The 16,490-nt window shown below is 56.1% G+C and overlaps 1 protein-coding gene across 2 annotated transcripts in view; it reads right to left on the minus strand.

Annotated features, from left to right (window-relative positions):
- Nucleotides 1-14,515, minus strand: part of CNTFR (ciliary neurotrophic factor receptor) — a 37,690-nt gene extending 23,175 nt beyond the window's left edge. Inside the window, exons 1-2 of one of the 2 annotated variants that reach the window (XM_045841025.1) lie at nt 14,334-14,515; nt 6,473-6,582 (exon numbers count right to left, since the gene is read on the minus strand). The gene's annotated coding sequence lies outside the window, so the exon portion shown is untranslated. Of the gene's footprint in view, nt 1-3,402; nt 3,536-6,472; nt 6,583-14,333 lie in introns of those variants that run through there. The other variant, XM_045841026.1, reaches the window with a different exon arrangement.
- Nucleotides 14,516-16,490: the final 1,975 nt, after the last annotated feature.

Here is a 16,490-nt window from a genome sequence, read left to right on the forward strand (position 1 = left end):
TGATGAGCCTGGATGGCAACTTGGAGCTGTCCTGAGGGAGCGGAATCTGCATCCCACCAGCCCGTGCCCACCTGTGGAGCCCCACTCCAGACAGGGGCTGCCTGGTGACCTGGCCTTGGGCTTGTAATATGCAGGTCTGTGCTTAAGCAGCCCTCCAGGTGCAAGAGATCTGGGCTTTCTCCCTCCAAAGTCAACTGGTCCAGCTCCCCGCCTCCCCAATGGGGAGCAGGAAGGGACAGAGAAGTTCCTACCCTTCCCCTGGGCACATGGGCTCTGGATAGCTTCACAGAACCTGAGGCACAAGCCCCAAATCCCCCATCCCCTAACCCCAGTCCAGAGTCCCTTCTGGCTTCTAGAAGAATGAGAAGGATCTCTCTACCTAGAAAAGGCCCACACACCGGTCAGGTTAATTCTGTGGCGAGAAGGGGCTGCTCCTCTTGTAGGGACCAAATGCTGCAACAGGAGGTTAGACAGCTGGAAGAACTCCATGGAAGGTGGGGGATGGGCAGGGCAATGGGTTCGAATGAGACTTCTCTTAGCTGATGGGGGAGAAGGCTCGAGGGCTCACAGCAGATGAGGCAGGGGCAGGATGGAGGCTGCAGGGCCTTCCATGGAGACAGAAGAATGGACAACAGTTTTCCAGATTTGGGGCCTGGGACAAACACCTATTTGCCTCAGCATCTCCCGCTACACCCCACCCTTGGCCCCATCACTGCTGTGGTGCAAACACGCCCTCAAGTACACACACAGAAGCCAATGCTTCTAAGCTTGTGTACACACACACACACACACACAACAGGGAGGCTGGGAGGCGGTGTACGCGAAGCACTGGTCTGTGACAAAAAGAACTGAAGATGGTCTCCCTGACAGAACAGAGTTGATGTGGGGTGGGGGCGGGGGGAGGACAGAAATTTCAACTGTCTTCACGTAAGTGTCCCGTTCCCCCTGCTCCCCTAACGTGCACGTACACTGCACACTGAGGAAGCTTCTGGTCTGCTGGGCAAAAGCAAGCCATCCTTCCTCCCCCTTACTCCCCTCTCACAGTGGGGAAGCCAGAGCAATCTGTTCCTGATGGGTAAACACAGGCATGAGTATGTGCACACACATGCTCACACACACACCAGCGACTCGGAGTCACACAACACCCAGTGCTCACTCCACCCTGAGTTCCAGCACACACTAGGGCTCTTACAACCACCCGGCAGAGCTCCCCAAAGCCCTGGCCACTACAAACACACAGCCGGGGCTTTAGAGACACACCCAAAAGCCCCGAGCAGACACTGCTGATGCTCAGAGCCCACCATCACGGCCACACATCACGGCCTCCCACATGGACACCTGCACCACAGCCTCGCACACACTGGTGTGCGTGCACACACGCACTACGGTCACAGTCACACACAAACTCTCTCACACGTGCTCACTCGGAACAGCGATGGTCTCACATATGGATACCATCACACGTTCGGAACAGCCGGTCCTCCTTCCACACAGATACTATCATACCTCCAGAAACTCGGGACCACCCCGTCACCCTCCGCCTCTCACACCCCTACACCCAGCAGTGGGACACACAGACACACACTCAGAACAGGGACTCAGTGCTGGGACCTTGGGTTGCCCAGGCAGTGCTTGGGGGGAGGGAGATAAAGCTCAGGGTAGCCTAAGGCAGGAAGGAAAAGGGAAGGAGGAACTTTAACAGTCCCTAGAAATGAGGAAATACACAATTATTCCCTAGTCTAGTGATTTTCAACCTTTTTCATCTCATGGCACACATAAACTAATGACTAAAATTCTGCAGCACACCAAAAAGTATATTTTTTTGCTGACCTGACAAAAAAATAGGTGTAATTTTGATTCATTCACACCAGACAGCTATTGTTGTGTTGGCTGTTGTTATTTTTTTATTCAACAATGTAAAGGAAAAGAGACTAGTGTCCCTGACTAAACAGTCAGGTACTGCATGTTTTAAAAATTCTTGTGGCACGCCCATTGAAACCCACTGCCCTAGGTAGCTACTTCCTCCCCTAACCCCCACTGCACCAGCATCTGAGAATGAGGGGCGCTGCAGGCCAGGCAGGAGGGGTGGAGAAGCCCCTGGGAGAAGAGATGGCAACACTGGCAGGAGCAGGAGCCAGAAACCCGAAGAAACCAGCTCACTCCCCAGGCTCCTACTGCCGCCCCTCTGCCCCTCAGCACCCCCTCCTCTCTGGGGTGAGGACCAGGAGCAGCCCTCCCCTCGCTATCTGCAGTGTGAGTTCAGGCCCCTTCGAAAGCTCTGTGCTCACAGCTGACTAGAGGGCACTGAATGTCAGGCCTGGTTGCAGGAGGGGAAGGAAAGGGAAGGAGATGGGGCCTCAACCTCCACCCCCAGCCAAAGCACTGTCATCGCTGTCAGGCCCAAAGAGAGGTGGGGAGAGCACTGCCAAGCTGGCACTCCCCTGAGTAACACTGAGGACAAGAATCCTTAAGTGTCCTTGCACCCTGGGGCTCTGCACCCTGCCCGCACCCCCCCCCCCGCCCCCATCACAAGAAAGGACACCAAGTTGCTGTCCAGGCAGAATGGAATCTAGGCTGTGCTGGCCAGGCCCCAAGCAGGGAACAACTGGCAACGCTGTTGACACCCTCACCACTTGCCACTCCAGGTGTAGCTTGGACACTGATGCCCCGTCCTAAAGGGAACCTGGTAGGGCTCGGAGGAGCAAGGCAGGGGAGCAAACCCCAGACAGCAGGACCCAAGGAAAACAGGTAGGGCAATCCCACGAAGCCTGGGGAGAAGACTTGTGGAAAGCAGGCAGTGGGAACAAAAGAGACCAGGCAGCAGGGTTCAGGGAAACCAGGTGACAGGGCCCAAAAGAACACAGGCCGTGTGCACCAAATGAAACCAGGCAGTGGGGACTCAAGTTGGCTCTGCCGCGGGGACAAGTGAAGCCAGGCAAGAGGCCCACAGGATGTGAGAAAAGGAAGCTGTCAGGAGCTCATCCCCCTGTCTAGATGTCACCCCCACACCGTGGGCCTCTCTCCCAGTAGCCCCCTTCCCACCCAGGTGGTGGTCCCCCTCCCCCAGGCCAAAGGACACAGTTGGAGCCCCCTCCTCTGTCAGAGGCCTGGTCGGGCTGCAGTCAATGGGCCCCCTGCCCCATCCCTGAGACATCAGGAAGTCCCAGTCCCTCCCACCGGCTGCAGAGGTAGGGGCGACTTTGGGGGGGAGAAAGAGAAGAGAAGAGAGACAGCTTGGCAGGGGGAGCGCGCGGAGCAGCCGCAGGGGGCGGGGGCCGAGAAAGGAGCGGGAAGCGCTGAGGCAGGCGGGCTGGCTGGCTGGCTGGCGGGCGCGGGCGGGGGCGTCTCGGCCGCGGCAGCGGAGGTGACAAGTTGTGCGGCTGCGGCCGCGCGGCCACTGACCTGTGTCCCCACGCAGGCGCCCCGTCGGTGTCTCCGGCGCTCCGTGGGTCGGCCCGGCCTCCCGCAGGCATCGGGCCCCCGGAGCTCGGGGCTGGGACCCGAGCGGCCCGGAAGGCAGAGGACCCCCCACCCGAGAGTCCGGGCGGGCGGGCGGGTGGGCGAGGGGCCGCGCCGAGCTGCGAGCGAGCGAGGCGGCGAGCGGGCCGGGAGGAGGGGAGAAGGGAGCGCGCCGCGAGCGAACGAGCGAGCCAGCGAGCCCAGCGAGCGGAGAGAGCGAGTGAGGGACGGCAGGCAGTGAGGTCATCCTTTGAATCTAATTGTCTGAGTCAGGAGGAGATGTGGCACTTGATGCAACGAGAGGGGAGGGGGAAGGGACCCTCTAGGCTCTGGACCGGGGGCCCCTCGTCAAACCCAGAGGCAGCCAGGGCCTACCGGACCCCGCCCAGGTCGAAGTTGCCTGAGGGCAATTCGGACAGACCCCTGTTTGTCTCAGGACTGACATCTGCTGCCAGGGGGAATCAGTAAGCCCTCAGATGTGGGACCCAGCCCCACATCACCCTCAGAGAGTGGGGACCCTCCTACCCAGGGGGGAGGGGGTCATTGAGACCCCTTCCCAGGCCCAGGTCACCTCCCTGGATTTCTGAGGATAATGGGAGGCCCCCAAACAAGCTTACCTCATACTTCTTTCTGCCCTCTGAGGATAAAGGGGGAACTCCAACCAGCTTTCCAAGTTACCTTCCTGGCTTTAGGAGCATGGAGTCCCCAACTGCATTCCCCAAGTTATTTCTCGAATGGGAAATTTGGACATTGAACCCCAATTCACCTTCCTGCCCTCATTGTCACCCAGTCCTCCAGTTACTGTAATTTTGGGGGGCATGAAGACCCCTACTTGACCCCAAAGCCTCCCTATTCTGCATGCCCAACCTTTCAGAAAGGGCAGGATCCCAGCCAGACTCTTGGGGTCCAGGAGCCGCCCAGGGAACCAAGCTGCTCCTGTGGTGGGGGGTGGGGGTGGGAGAAAGGCCAGATGGCAGCTGGCCCCTGGGCATGTCAGGTGTGCACACCCAGGCACACAGACAGGAGCACATGCACACGTGTGCACATACACACAGTGGGGGGAGCACCAAGCAGCTGGGGATGCTCACACCAAGGGCCACACATCCCTCCCCTCGCCCCCATGGGGGAGGGGTGATAAATATTTCAGGGGCTTTTAGCTCTGAAGGGGCTGAAGCTGGGGGAGGGAGGGGGATCCACAATGCCTGATTAATGGGGTTACGGGCTTGGATCAATCCCTCCACCGCTGCTCCCTCCTCCCCCCTCCTCCCTCCCTCTGCCTAATGCGCTTTATCAGGAGACGCTTTTCTAACTTGGCAGCGTCGGGTGTTTTAAATAGACCCATTTAGAGCAGGGGTTGGGGGAGAAAGGAAGGGGAGGAAGGGAGACAGAGATTGAGACAGGCTGGGAGACAGAGACGAATCAGGAGAGAGAGAGAGAGAGAGAGAGAGAGAGAGAGAGAGGGAGGGAGGGAAGGAGGGAGAGAGAGAAGCTCCAGAAAAGAAAGACTGGGAGAAAGACAGAAGGAAATGCTGAGACATGGCAATAAGAGAATGAGGATGAGACCCCCACAGAGGGTGAATTTGGGGGGTGGGTGTTGAAGGGAGGCCAGAGGAAAGCCAGGGGCCAAGGAGCAGAAACGGCAAAAAACAGAGACAGAGACACAGAGAGCGGCAAGGAGCCACTGGCAGGGGGAGAAACCCGGAGAGAGGCTCTCTGCAAGGGCTGAGTGCTAGCCTGGGAGACAGCAGATATCTTTTATTTCCAAAAACAGTTTTTCATCCACTTTGTTAAATTAAAAAGCTGTTTTTAAAGTGGAGCTGGAGGTGCTGCTGGGAGAGGGTGGACAGAACTGCCAAGTCCTCCTTCCAGCCTCCTCAGCCTTCACAGAAGCTGCCTCAGCCTTAGCCCCCTGGGGGTGTTCTCCAGCTCCCCTGCTCTTTGCTGTCCTCTGGGATCCCTGGGGACAGGGTCAGGGCATCTGAGCTACTGTTCATTGGCAGGAAGTCCTTCCTGCTGTCTGGCCTCGGTCCCTCCTGTTGCAGGGGGCCCATTCTCTTGTCCGACCACTAGCCTGCATTTCTCCAGCTTCCTAAGGTGTACCCCATTTGGAGGGGAGGAGGATTATGTGCCCTCACAGCTCAGTAGCTCACTTTCCCAGCAAGCCTGCAGACCCCTCCCAGGTGTGCCCCCTATAAATATTTATTATCTATTATTGTGTAAATCTGAACTTCTACCAGACACCCCACTCCATGTCCTTCGGTCCTCTGGGAACAGTGAAGATGGAAGCTTAACTCTCCACAGCCCTCTGGAGCCTCCCTTCCTCCCCTTCAGAATCCCAGCTCCATGTTAAGTCTCTTTAATGGCCATGTGTCAGCCCGGGACACCCCACCCTACCCTGAACAACACCCCACTCCTAGTTCTGAAGGGTCATTCCCCACCACTCCCGGGCCGGGAAAATGGCCAGTCTGTTTGGGAGCTGAGATGAAAAGCCCGGCTGGCCTTTGTGGGCCTCTGGCGGGTTTTGGACAATAAGCCCTTCCGTTCCGCTCCAGCGCCTCAATTCCTTGGACAACCCCACCCCCGGGCTGCCAATCCAGGGGCCTTGCCTGGACTGAATGAAAGGCGGGGAGAGTCGGGTCCAGCCCTGGGGCTGGCCCCAGAAGATTTTGGACTTTCTGACCCCCCATTCCACCTCCTCCAAACCCAGCTGCTTCCCCAGTCAAGCCAGAGAAATGCTTTGGGGGCAGAGAGGGAGCCAGACAATGAGACAGAAACATACTCCCACATCCAGGATTCAGTCCCTTCATGCGGAACCCAGTTTTCTGACCGGGCTTTGCTCTTGCCTGTGTGACTATGGGTGAGTCTCTTCCCCTTTATGGACCTGTTATGAGAGCATGAAAAGCCTCAGGAGGAAGAAGACGGGAGGAGAAAGGGATTCGAGGCCCTCCTCCACTCACCACGTCTGCCTGATGCCCTGAGGTGGACCTGCCTTGCCTGGGTCCCCAGCACATACCTCTTCACCGCTGGCCGCACACCGAGCACATCAATGTCCTCCTCCTCCAGACCAAACTCTTCCTGAAACTTCCAAAACCAAGGGGGCGGGTGATGTGTCAAGGCTGAATTCTAGAAGGGCAAAGGGCACAAACCAGAGGTCACAGAGGAGCCACAGGCCTTAGTCCAACTCAGAGCTTGTTCCACACTCATGACCCCCCTGGAAGAAGGAGAGACGGGGGGCAGGCAGCAGAGAAGCATCGAGAAGGAGAAAAGTTAGGATAATCCAAGTTCCATCTGGCACCCCTTCCTGACTGACTTCAGGTTCTGAACCACAGGGACAAAGGGAGGCCAGCGGCTGACACCACGTAGGATACACTTGCATACTCACCCGCAGACAATCCCAAATCCCCACACAACGAGTTCACGGACTCAAATACCTCCACGTCACACATATTTCCACATGCGTACTCACACAGAGACATGCCACGTGACCATCCCCTTCCTCTGCCTCACCACCACTCTGATTTATTGAACATGTGTTACGTGACAGGGACTGTGGTAGGCACTTTGTCCGCACCGTCCCGTTTAATTTTCTTGACTTCTCCATGAGGTAGGTTCTAGTACTACTCACATTTGAAATAGAAAAAGCTGGTACTCAGGAAGGTTAAGTAACTTGCCCAAAACCACACAGGCTGATTCGTTCCAGAACACAGATTTGAGTCTTAGCGCTAAAGCCTTTCTGCTGTACCAGTTTGCCTCTGCAGATTTCTCTCTTACCTGCACAGCGCCTTTTCCAAAAATAATACAGTAACAGCTAATACTTTTGCAAGACCCTTGCTGAGCCAGACACCATGATAAGTACTTAACATACATTTTTGCACCAAATCATCAGAACAACCTTTGGAGGTAATCCTGTTTACATTTCCCGGAGGAGGAAACCGAGGCTCAGAAAACAAAATCACCTTGCCCAAAGTCACACAACTCAGTTGTTAAGGGAGCTGGCGTCGTACTCAGGACTGTCATAGAAGCCCCTAAGTCTTCTAAGAGCTCCAGTTACGTAACAGAGCCCTCACCTTCTACAAGACCCTAGGAGATCCTCAGGGTCCATACGTCCCTATATCCCAAAAACTGGTCCCGAAGGTACGATCAGGTGCCTAAACACATACCCATGAGAAAGGAACTCTATGTCATCCAACTCTGCCCAGAGATGCAGAGACACTACCAACTAGGGAGAGATGGCCAGAAACTAAAACAAGGTGTTAGAGATAGGCTGGCCGGTGGTAACAGACACAGACACACCAAGAGATAAACCCAAAGGGAGGGAGGCAGAGAGGAAGACAGAGACAGAGACACTCATCAGGCCAAAGAAGGACAAGGTTGGAAGAAAAGACAACAGAGGGAGAGCGGGGGACAGGTGGACATGAGGAACATGGACAGACCCACACCAACAGACACAGACACAGAGACAGACACACACGGAGCCATCCGACCTCACAAGAAAAAAACCTGGGAGAGCAAACAGGGCACAGGCTGTGTGTGCGTGCGTGCGTGTGGGGGGGCATGCAGTATCGCCACGCAGATTACACCAGCTGCTTCCAGCAATTTCATCTGATTAATAATAAATGCCCCGTAATTACAGCCTCTCCCCCAGCCCTTCTTCCTGTTTTTTTTTTGTCAGCTGCCGCCAGGCCAGCCCCCTATGGACCCCATGGCCCTCTCCATCCTCACCTGCTGCTGCCTTCTAGGAGGCTGAAAGTACATGAGCTGATAGAGGAGGCCAAACTCCCAATCTGAGGGGGAACATCCACCTCCCAATCTTAGATTAATGCCTTCTGCCTCCAAGCAAAAGGTCACTTCCCTTAGGTCTCACTCACAACTCTCTCTCTCCCCTCGGTGCAACCTGTGACCCTTAGCACAATCCAGCCCAGGGACCTCAGTCTGGGATGCAGGGAGGTGAATTCTGAACTGCCCTTGCCCACTCTTGATCACTCAAAGACTGGATGAAGCCCCCATTCACAAACTTCCCTCAGCCTTGGAACCCCACAGGCTCAGAGGAGAAAGGGACCAGGACAGGGGTCCCTACCCTATCCCTGAGACCCAGGCAGCCCCCAGAGTCTCTGCCCACTTGTGTACCCTCACGCTCTGGACACTCGAGGGACACTCAGGCACGGCGCTCCCATTCCTGAGCCCCTGCTCCCCACGAAGATCCACCTCCTTCCAGGCCTCCCACCCTGGCTCCCCGAGGCCGCTCTATCAGAATCAGCTGCGGGTTTGTGCTGATCTGTTTCTAATCGCTGGGGCCTGGTTCACGCTTGCCCCCCCACCCCACCCAATATTGATTCCATTATTTGGAGAGCCATTGACGTCAGGGGCCTGGATGGGTGCCAAAACTGCCTTTTCTCCGGCCTGGGCCAGGGCCCCGCAGCCCCCATCCCGTGATTTCACGGAGGGCATGTAGGTCAGCTCACAGGCCAAGGTCACACAGCATCTGACTTCAGAGGCCGGGCTCTTTCTACCCTTGGGAGACCACCGTGCAGTTCCCTTCTCCTAGGGAGAAGCGCCACACGGAGGCCTGGGGGGTCAGAGGTCAGGTGGGTGTGCAAGAACCTCCTTGGGACGTGGACTCCAAGAGAGGGCTCTGGCAGAAGGGATGTGGGCAGTGGCTCAGAAAAGTCTAGCGCCATGCGCTTATTTTGGAACATTCTGAAGCTGGACTTGAAATAGTTATTACTGACTACTTAATTTTTATGTCTGATATCAGACTTATCTCCTGATACATCTCAGAAGAAAGTTCTCTGCTGTGTAAGGTAAAAGATTACCCTAAATGTTGCCATACTATAATTTGACTAACTGACAGTACTAATTTTATACATTTTTGTTCCATAGAAAACAAAGGTCCTGTCTTTTGTGCATCTCCTGCCCGTGCTGCCTCAGTTTCCCCACACTCTCCCAATCTCTCCTGGCTCTGTGTCTCTCTGATCAATATGCAGCCACTGTGACACCAGCCAACACTGGCAACTCCTAGGCTCTGGCTGCGCAGGGTATTTTTAGGATCCGAACCCTGTGTTCTCAGATAGCCTCTGTTAATAACCAATACAGACAGTCCGTGGTACCCACAACAGCTTCACAACCTCAGAGCCCAGGCTCGGAGGCTCGGAGATGGGGTCCATTGTCTCAGCTATGGTCCAAGAAACCCAGACCTAGACAAAGGGGCACTCTCACAACAGCATGGGGAGAGGACTTAACCACCTTCTGAAAAATCCTGAAGCTGGAGAAAGGACAGAGGTGACCTCTGACCTCTGCCACAGAATCAAGGTCATTGCCTTGTCCCAGTCTCCCCTAGTCCAGACCTTTTCCAGGAAGAAGCTGCCTATCCTCTGCTCTCTATCTCTAAGTACAGGAAAGTCCTTCCTTTAGTCTAGCCTACAAACTACTCAGGGATCCTTCAAGCCAAATAGGGGTGTACAAAAGAGAATGTTGGGTCTCAAACCACAAACCCCAGGAGGTCCCCACTCCGTGATTCACTCCTTAACATATATTGAGTGCCTAACTCCTCTCAGGCACTATACTGGGAGTTGGGGTTATGGTTCTGTCCATGAGGGGCACTCAGTCTGATGGGAGAGAAAAAAATGTACTGTTTAATCAACACTGCCCTCCTACTGTGTATCAGGTCTGTGCCAGGGGCAGTGTGCCGTGGGGAGCAAAGCAGACCCAGTCCCTGGGCCTCCCACAGAGTTCATGGGCAATACTTGCTGAGTGTTAAGGAGGGAAAGAAAGTATAGTGTATGGTGGGCAAACAGACTGCCCCCGTCTGGAAAAACCAACCCTCCTGCAGGACTGCGGACTCTTCAGTCCATTCCTAAACCCCAGGATCAGCCCCTGTGCTGGCCAGAATCACCGGCACAATCTAACTTCAGTTTCTTCCGCAACAGCTCTGGCCCCAGCTTCTGGGAGCTGCTTCCCCACAGCGGCAGGGTCTGACTCTGTCCTCACATCTGTCCCAGCTCCTCCTTCCGCCCCTTGGCCCCCCTCAGAGCTCCTGGCTCTGGTGACCCCCAAACCAGCATGGCTCTGTTCTTTGGGGGCTCTCTGCCCTCTGCAGAGGCAAGGGGGTGATGACCTCAGAGCTTCTGGCCCAGAGGGAACACTTGCCTTCTCAGCTCCTCCCCACAGGAAGCCAGGAGCCCTGGTGGGTGTGGTCATCCAGGGCCACGGGAGTTTACACAGCTGATATCCCCTGGTCCCTCTGGAGAAGGGGTCAGCTCTCTCTTCGCTGCCTCTTTGCTCTCTGAGACCCCCCCAAACCAGGCACACATGGTCCCCCCCTAACCCATCTGCATTTCAAAGAAAATCCACTCCATATGTCTCAGATTCATTTACACTTCAACTCCCCAAAGGCAGAGAGCAGGGCATCTTGCCTCCAAGTTCCCCCCACCCCCATGGGGTGGGGGGCTGGAGAGCATGTGTCCCCTTCAGGGCCAGGAAGCAGTTCCAGCTCAGTCATCAGAGCCTGAGGGCCACGTCCTGACTTCCTGGGGTCCCAAGGGGTGATCGTGTACCTCACGCACCCCATCCACTGGTCCCATAGTGGGAGGGCATCTAAAGCCCAAAGGAGGTGGAGTCCTAGGGTTAGTTGCAACATCACCCAACACAACCCCACCCCCCAGGACTACTGTTCTCCTGAGGAGTAGAGAGGAGAACCCCGGGCATTCCCTGGAGATGGGATAAAGGCTCAACAGGCATTCCAGGAGACTGTGATCGATAACAAAGCTTAGCCTCTACCCCTCTCTGGCCAGGGCAGAAAAGAGGCTGGGTTCCAATTCAGTTTCCTCCTCCAGCTACCTTCTCAGGGGCCACAACCCCCACTTAGAATCAGAGATTCAACATCCTGAACACTCAAAGGAGCCAGACGTCTACCCCTCACCAGATCAGCTTCACACCCTCCCACTGGCAGGATCACTGGGATGAGGGCAAGGTCTTGGGCTGACACGAGTCTTATCTCAGCACACCTGACCCTCTCTACCACAGAAGGAATAGACCAAAACTGTTTCGGGGGAATGTGCATAAACAAGGCACATGGGAGACTCCCAGGGTCCGTATTACCCCCGTAACAAAAAGCTACTCAGACCTTCCTGCCAAGAGCCTACTCAGACCTTCCTGCCAAGAGCCTCTCTTTGGGGAAGTAGAGGCAGAAAAGTTTAACTGGGTCCGGTTTGCCAACACCCTCTCCATCAGCCCACTGCCTACGTGAGGATGCGACCACCCGTGTACTCCCTCCCCTCCCCACCCGGCCTTTGGAGGGGACAGGTTTTGCGGCAGTCTCTGTTCCTCACCCCAATTACCCTGATATACAGCACAGACCAAAAGAAAACATGCGTGTATCTGAATATGAATTCTAAATTCCACTAACAGTGTGAACACCACAGTCCTAGTGCACATTTGAATGTCTGAGTCCCAGATACGAGTGTCATTTGGGCGAACCCCCAGGCCCCCATGTGAATATGAAAGCCTCACCGTGGAAGCAATGGCTGAGTGTGAGCGCTAGGAACCTAGTGCCAGTCTGAGTATCAGCCTCAAGATGGAAGGGCAAGTTTAATGTCATCACCAGGGATGTCAGTCTGAGTATGAACTTGAAGATGGAAGTAGAGGTTTGAGTGTGAACCCAGGTCCCAGGGTGCATCTGACTCTAAGCCCCAGGACTGAAGTGTGGCTCTAGGATTCCCATACAGGTCATCATACATTAGCATCCAAGTTCTAGAGTAAGTGTAAGCGTCAGCCCCTAATCTTAAGGGCATTCTGAATATGAGCACTGGGGTTCCTCGTAAGTCTGAGTGTGAGCCCTGGGTCCCTGAGGGATGCCAGGGTGGAAGTGAGAATCCTGCGTGTGATCACTAGAGTTCTAGTTCGAGTCTCAGGTGAGCTCCAAGATGGAAGCCTGAGCCTGTGAACTCGAGGACTCCCGTAGGACATGGGTTCAAACGTGAGCCCCAGGCTCCCCAGGGCTCTGCATGTGAGCCCCTAGTCTTAATGTGACTCTGAGTGTGAGCCCCGGGATGTAGGTGTGAATGGAGTAAACCCCAGGGTCTTAGCATGAGTCCAGTTGTGAACCCCAGTGAGACTGCGAGCATGGGCTCTGGGTCTCGGTGCAAGCCTATGAGCTAAGTCAACACAGAAATGTGAATCTAAGTGTAAGCCTAGGGTCCCAGCGTGGGTCTGAGTGTAAACTCGAGGACTGAAGTGTATACCTGGATATGAGTCCCAGAACGTAACTATGAATCTGAGTGAGTCCCATTGTCCTGGTGTAATTCTGAGTGTGAGTCCACGTGAATGCAAGTGTTCCAGTGTGAATCTGAGTATGAATTCCAGAACCCCAAGAAGTCTTGAATGTGAACTTTAAACTCCTAGTCTTTGTAAGTAGGGTCCCAGGTGGAGTATTGGCCCTGATAAAGTATGAACCTTAGTTTTATGTCAGCAATCCTGACCAGGAGCCCCAAGAAGCAGTCCAGAAGATTTTTGTGGATTTTGACAGTGGAGACATGGAGCATAATTTTTTGGGACACACAGGCCCCTCACCACCACTCCCAGCCCAGGCTAGCCCTTCTTACAGCCATAGGACTCTCCAATTGTTGAAGCCCCAGCCCGACACATGCAGTGGTACAACATCACACCCAGAATTAGGCACACAGAAATGCATTCAGTGTTTCAGAGCCCCCGGACGTACAGCAATTACAGATGCACAAACGCATCCAGCATTCTGGACTCCCACCACCTCATTGATTACAGCCACACGAACAGCCCCAGTGACACAAACACAATTATAGCACGCATTACAGGCAAAACAACTAAGGTTACGGATACACTGTTAAAGAGGCATGCAGACACACACACACACCCAGTGTTGCAGACAAGCTGCCAGCCACACAAAACACACACAGACGCTTCTCAAAGAGAGACTAGACGGAAAGAGAAAGAAAATCCTGAATTTTCAACAAGGCGTGAAATAGTCCTGCCCGCCTGAAGCTACTGAAGGGGGGAGGGGGCCGAGGAGCGAGCAGTACGAGAGCTAGACGAGAGCTAGACGCAGGAGAGGCTCTGGAGAGGAGAGGAGCCGGAGGAGAGCTGTCCGTCTGGTGACCTCCCCGCGGCCCAGCCCCCACGCACGGGAGATACACTACTCAGAACAACACAGGGACACCCAAGCCAGCTCCCACAGAGCCATCCTGGAGGAGACTCAAACGGGCGGACTCACAAAGAGACGGGAATACACCACAAGCGTACCCACACGGACACTGGGGACTTACAAAGAGACACTGGAGGAGCCCCACTGTGTGGACAGACATCAGGTATACACACGAGGAAACCACAGACAGGCTCAGGCTAAGACACGCGCACACACACACACACACACACACACACACGGGATTCACACGGACACAGAGACACTGGCAAACGCATCCGTTCACACCCCTGGGCGCTTTTAAGTCCAAATTTCTGCGGGAGAAGGAAGCCGCCTCCGGCGCGCGGGGGTCACTGCGACCCCCAGCTCCGGAATTTTCCCATACCCCGCGCGCACTGCTGAGGGGTAAGGGAGAACAGGGATGCTAGGACAATCCACCCCGGCCACCTCCCCAAGCCTATTGTCCGCCCCCACTACCACCACGCCCAACCCCCCGGCTTGCCTGGACGTGGGGGGGCTTCTTCTCCTGCGCCCCGGCTCCCGAGTTTGCGGGCAAAGTTTCCTGTGAACTTTCCTGTCCCCCACCCGTTTGCTGGCCCACGCGTGTCCCTCCCTCTGCCCGCGCGCACGAGGGCCGCGGGTCTGTCAGTCAGCCCGAGGATTTGAGGGTCCGGCCCCGCAAGATCCGCCGCGAGGTACTCACCGCGCCCTCGGACCGCCGAAGATCCGCGCCTCGTCCTTCTATAGCCCCGGGCAGGGAGCGAGGCAGGGAGCGCGAAGCTAGCACCGCTGCTGGGATCCTGCCGCCGAGCCCTGCGCCGCGCCGGCTGGAGCTGCCGCCGCCGCCGCCCGCTCTGCACCGGCTCCTCCGCGCTCGGCGGCTTTAACCCCCCCATCCTCCTCCCTCCCTCGCGCGCTCCCTCCCTCCTTCCCTCGCCCATGTGACCGCGGGCGCCCGCTCGGCCGCGCGCGCCCTCGCTCCCCTCCCCCTCGCGCCTTGTCTCCCCGAGCCTTCGCGGCCGCGCGTCACGACCCCCTCCTGGCCACGGCCCCCGCGCGCCCCCGCCTTGGCCCGCTCCCGCTCCTGGCACGCGCAGCCCGCTCGCTCGGGCACACTCACCCTCCGCAGGCCTGTGAGACCCCTCCCAGTCGCCTCGAGCTGGCAAGCGCCCACCCCCCCCCCCCGCCCCTGACACACTTGCCCGCACTGGCACGCGTGGCTCCCTCACATTCGCCCTTTCTCCGGAACGCCCTCCAGACGGCTGTGATCCCAGCGCTTCACGCGCAGCCCCGACCGCGGGTCTCAAAGACGCGCGCGCACACACACCCACACCCACTCCGCCAGATCCCCTAGGGCCGCTGGGCGCGCACCCATCCCCCGGGGTCGCTCATTCACAGTCGCTCTCACTCAGCCTTGGCCAGGTCTCTGCTGCACACACTGCCGCACGTTCAGGCCCGGACTGCCTCGTACAAACACCCTGGCACACCCGGGCCAACTCTGGGGGCCCTCCTGCCGGCCTCTCCATAAGAGGAGTGCAAGCCAGAGCCCCACTTTCCGCAGAGAAGGTCAGCCGTCTGGCCCCTCCCTTAGTCCTACCGCCCCTAGGAACACCACACATCCCTTGCCCAAGGGGGCTTTCTGCTCCCGGGCTCCCAAGTGGAGGAGGCTGGGAGCCCAGGTCCTTGCCTCCCACCAAGTCCTTGGTGACACCAGTACAACTGATGGAGAAACTCAGGAGTTGGAAAATTTTTTAGTTTTAAGTTACAGTTAAGTTTAATTAGTAGTTAAGCTAATTAATGCCTGTAAAAAGCTATTGTTCCAGGAACCGAAGGTATGACCCACCCTGACTCCAGAGGACCCACAAGCAATTTGACCTTTGTGCCCTAGGAGGACAAGCAATGAAATTGGTATCTGAGCCATTGTGCTCCAGGAAGAGATGCCCCTCGCCCAGGACACACGTAAAGAATCATGGTCAGCTGGTGAAAGGATGCTTGGAATGTTGGGGGACTGCATCCTTTATCTCCCATCCAAGGACTAACAAGGCCCAGCCCTGCCTAGCCTCGGAGATTAACCTTTTCCCTGAATTCCAAACCCCTTACCTACACTTTTTCTTCTCAGAAAAAAAGGTCAGTTTGAGATGAAATGTAAGATGGTCTTCTAGGGTACATAACCCACCGTCTTCTCAGATTGCCAGCCATCTGAATAAAGCAGCCGTAGAAATTCAATCCTTGTCTCTACTTATTGGTTCTGTTAGTGACAGGCAGCAGGAACACCGACTTTTCTGGTTTCACAACTCTCCTCTCCTTCCTAACCCCCTAGACACCTGGCCTGGGGAACAATCTCCACTGGGATTAAGGGGGGAGGGAGGGAGCACCCTCTATGCCTGGACGCACAGCAGAGTTCGAAGCAGGAGGTTCACCCCTCCAGCTTTCTTTTCCTAGCTTGGGCCCTCCTAGGGGAGGCTCACTTCTCTGGCTCACGCTCCCCCGCCCCACCCCACCCTCTGTCTGGTTACAAGATTGGGGGGAATAAGGTTAGACAACCCAACCAACTTCTGAGGTCCCGCGAGAAGTCAACAGAAAGGGTGAATGCCAGAGGTGGAGTACTAGTGGCCCACTCCCATCTCCACCCCACGGATTTTTTCACCTGACCTTTGACCCATAATCCCTGCGCCTGGAACCTCCAGGGAGCTGCTTCAGGGCTGGGGGCGGGAGAGGGGAAGGAAATATCTCGAAGTTTCCTCACACCCTTCCCCAGTAGGCTACCCTGAGCGCCAGGCCCTTTCCCAACACATGCCTCAAGGAAGCCCATTGCAGAGGAAAAACCTTTCCACCACGTCCAGGCTTTTCACTTTAACTT

Source organism: Phyllostomus hastatus, unplaced genomic scaffold, assembly GCF_019186645.2.
Source record: "Phyllostomus hastatus isolate PE091 unplaced genomic scaffold, TTU_PhHast_1.1 phas_contig_34, whole genome shotgun sequence".
Taxonomy (NCBI): Eukaryota; Metazoa; Chordata; class Mammalia; order Chiroptera; family Phyllostomidae; genus Phyllostomus; species Phyllostomus hastatus.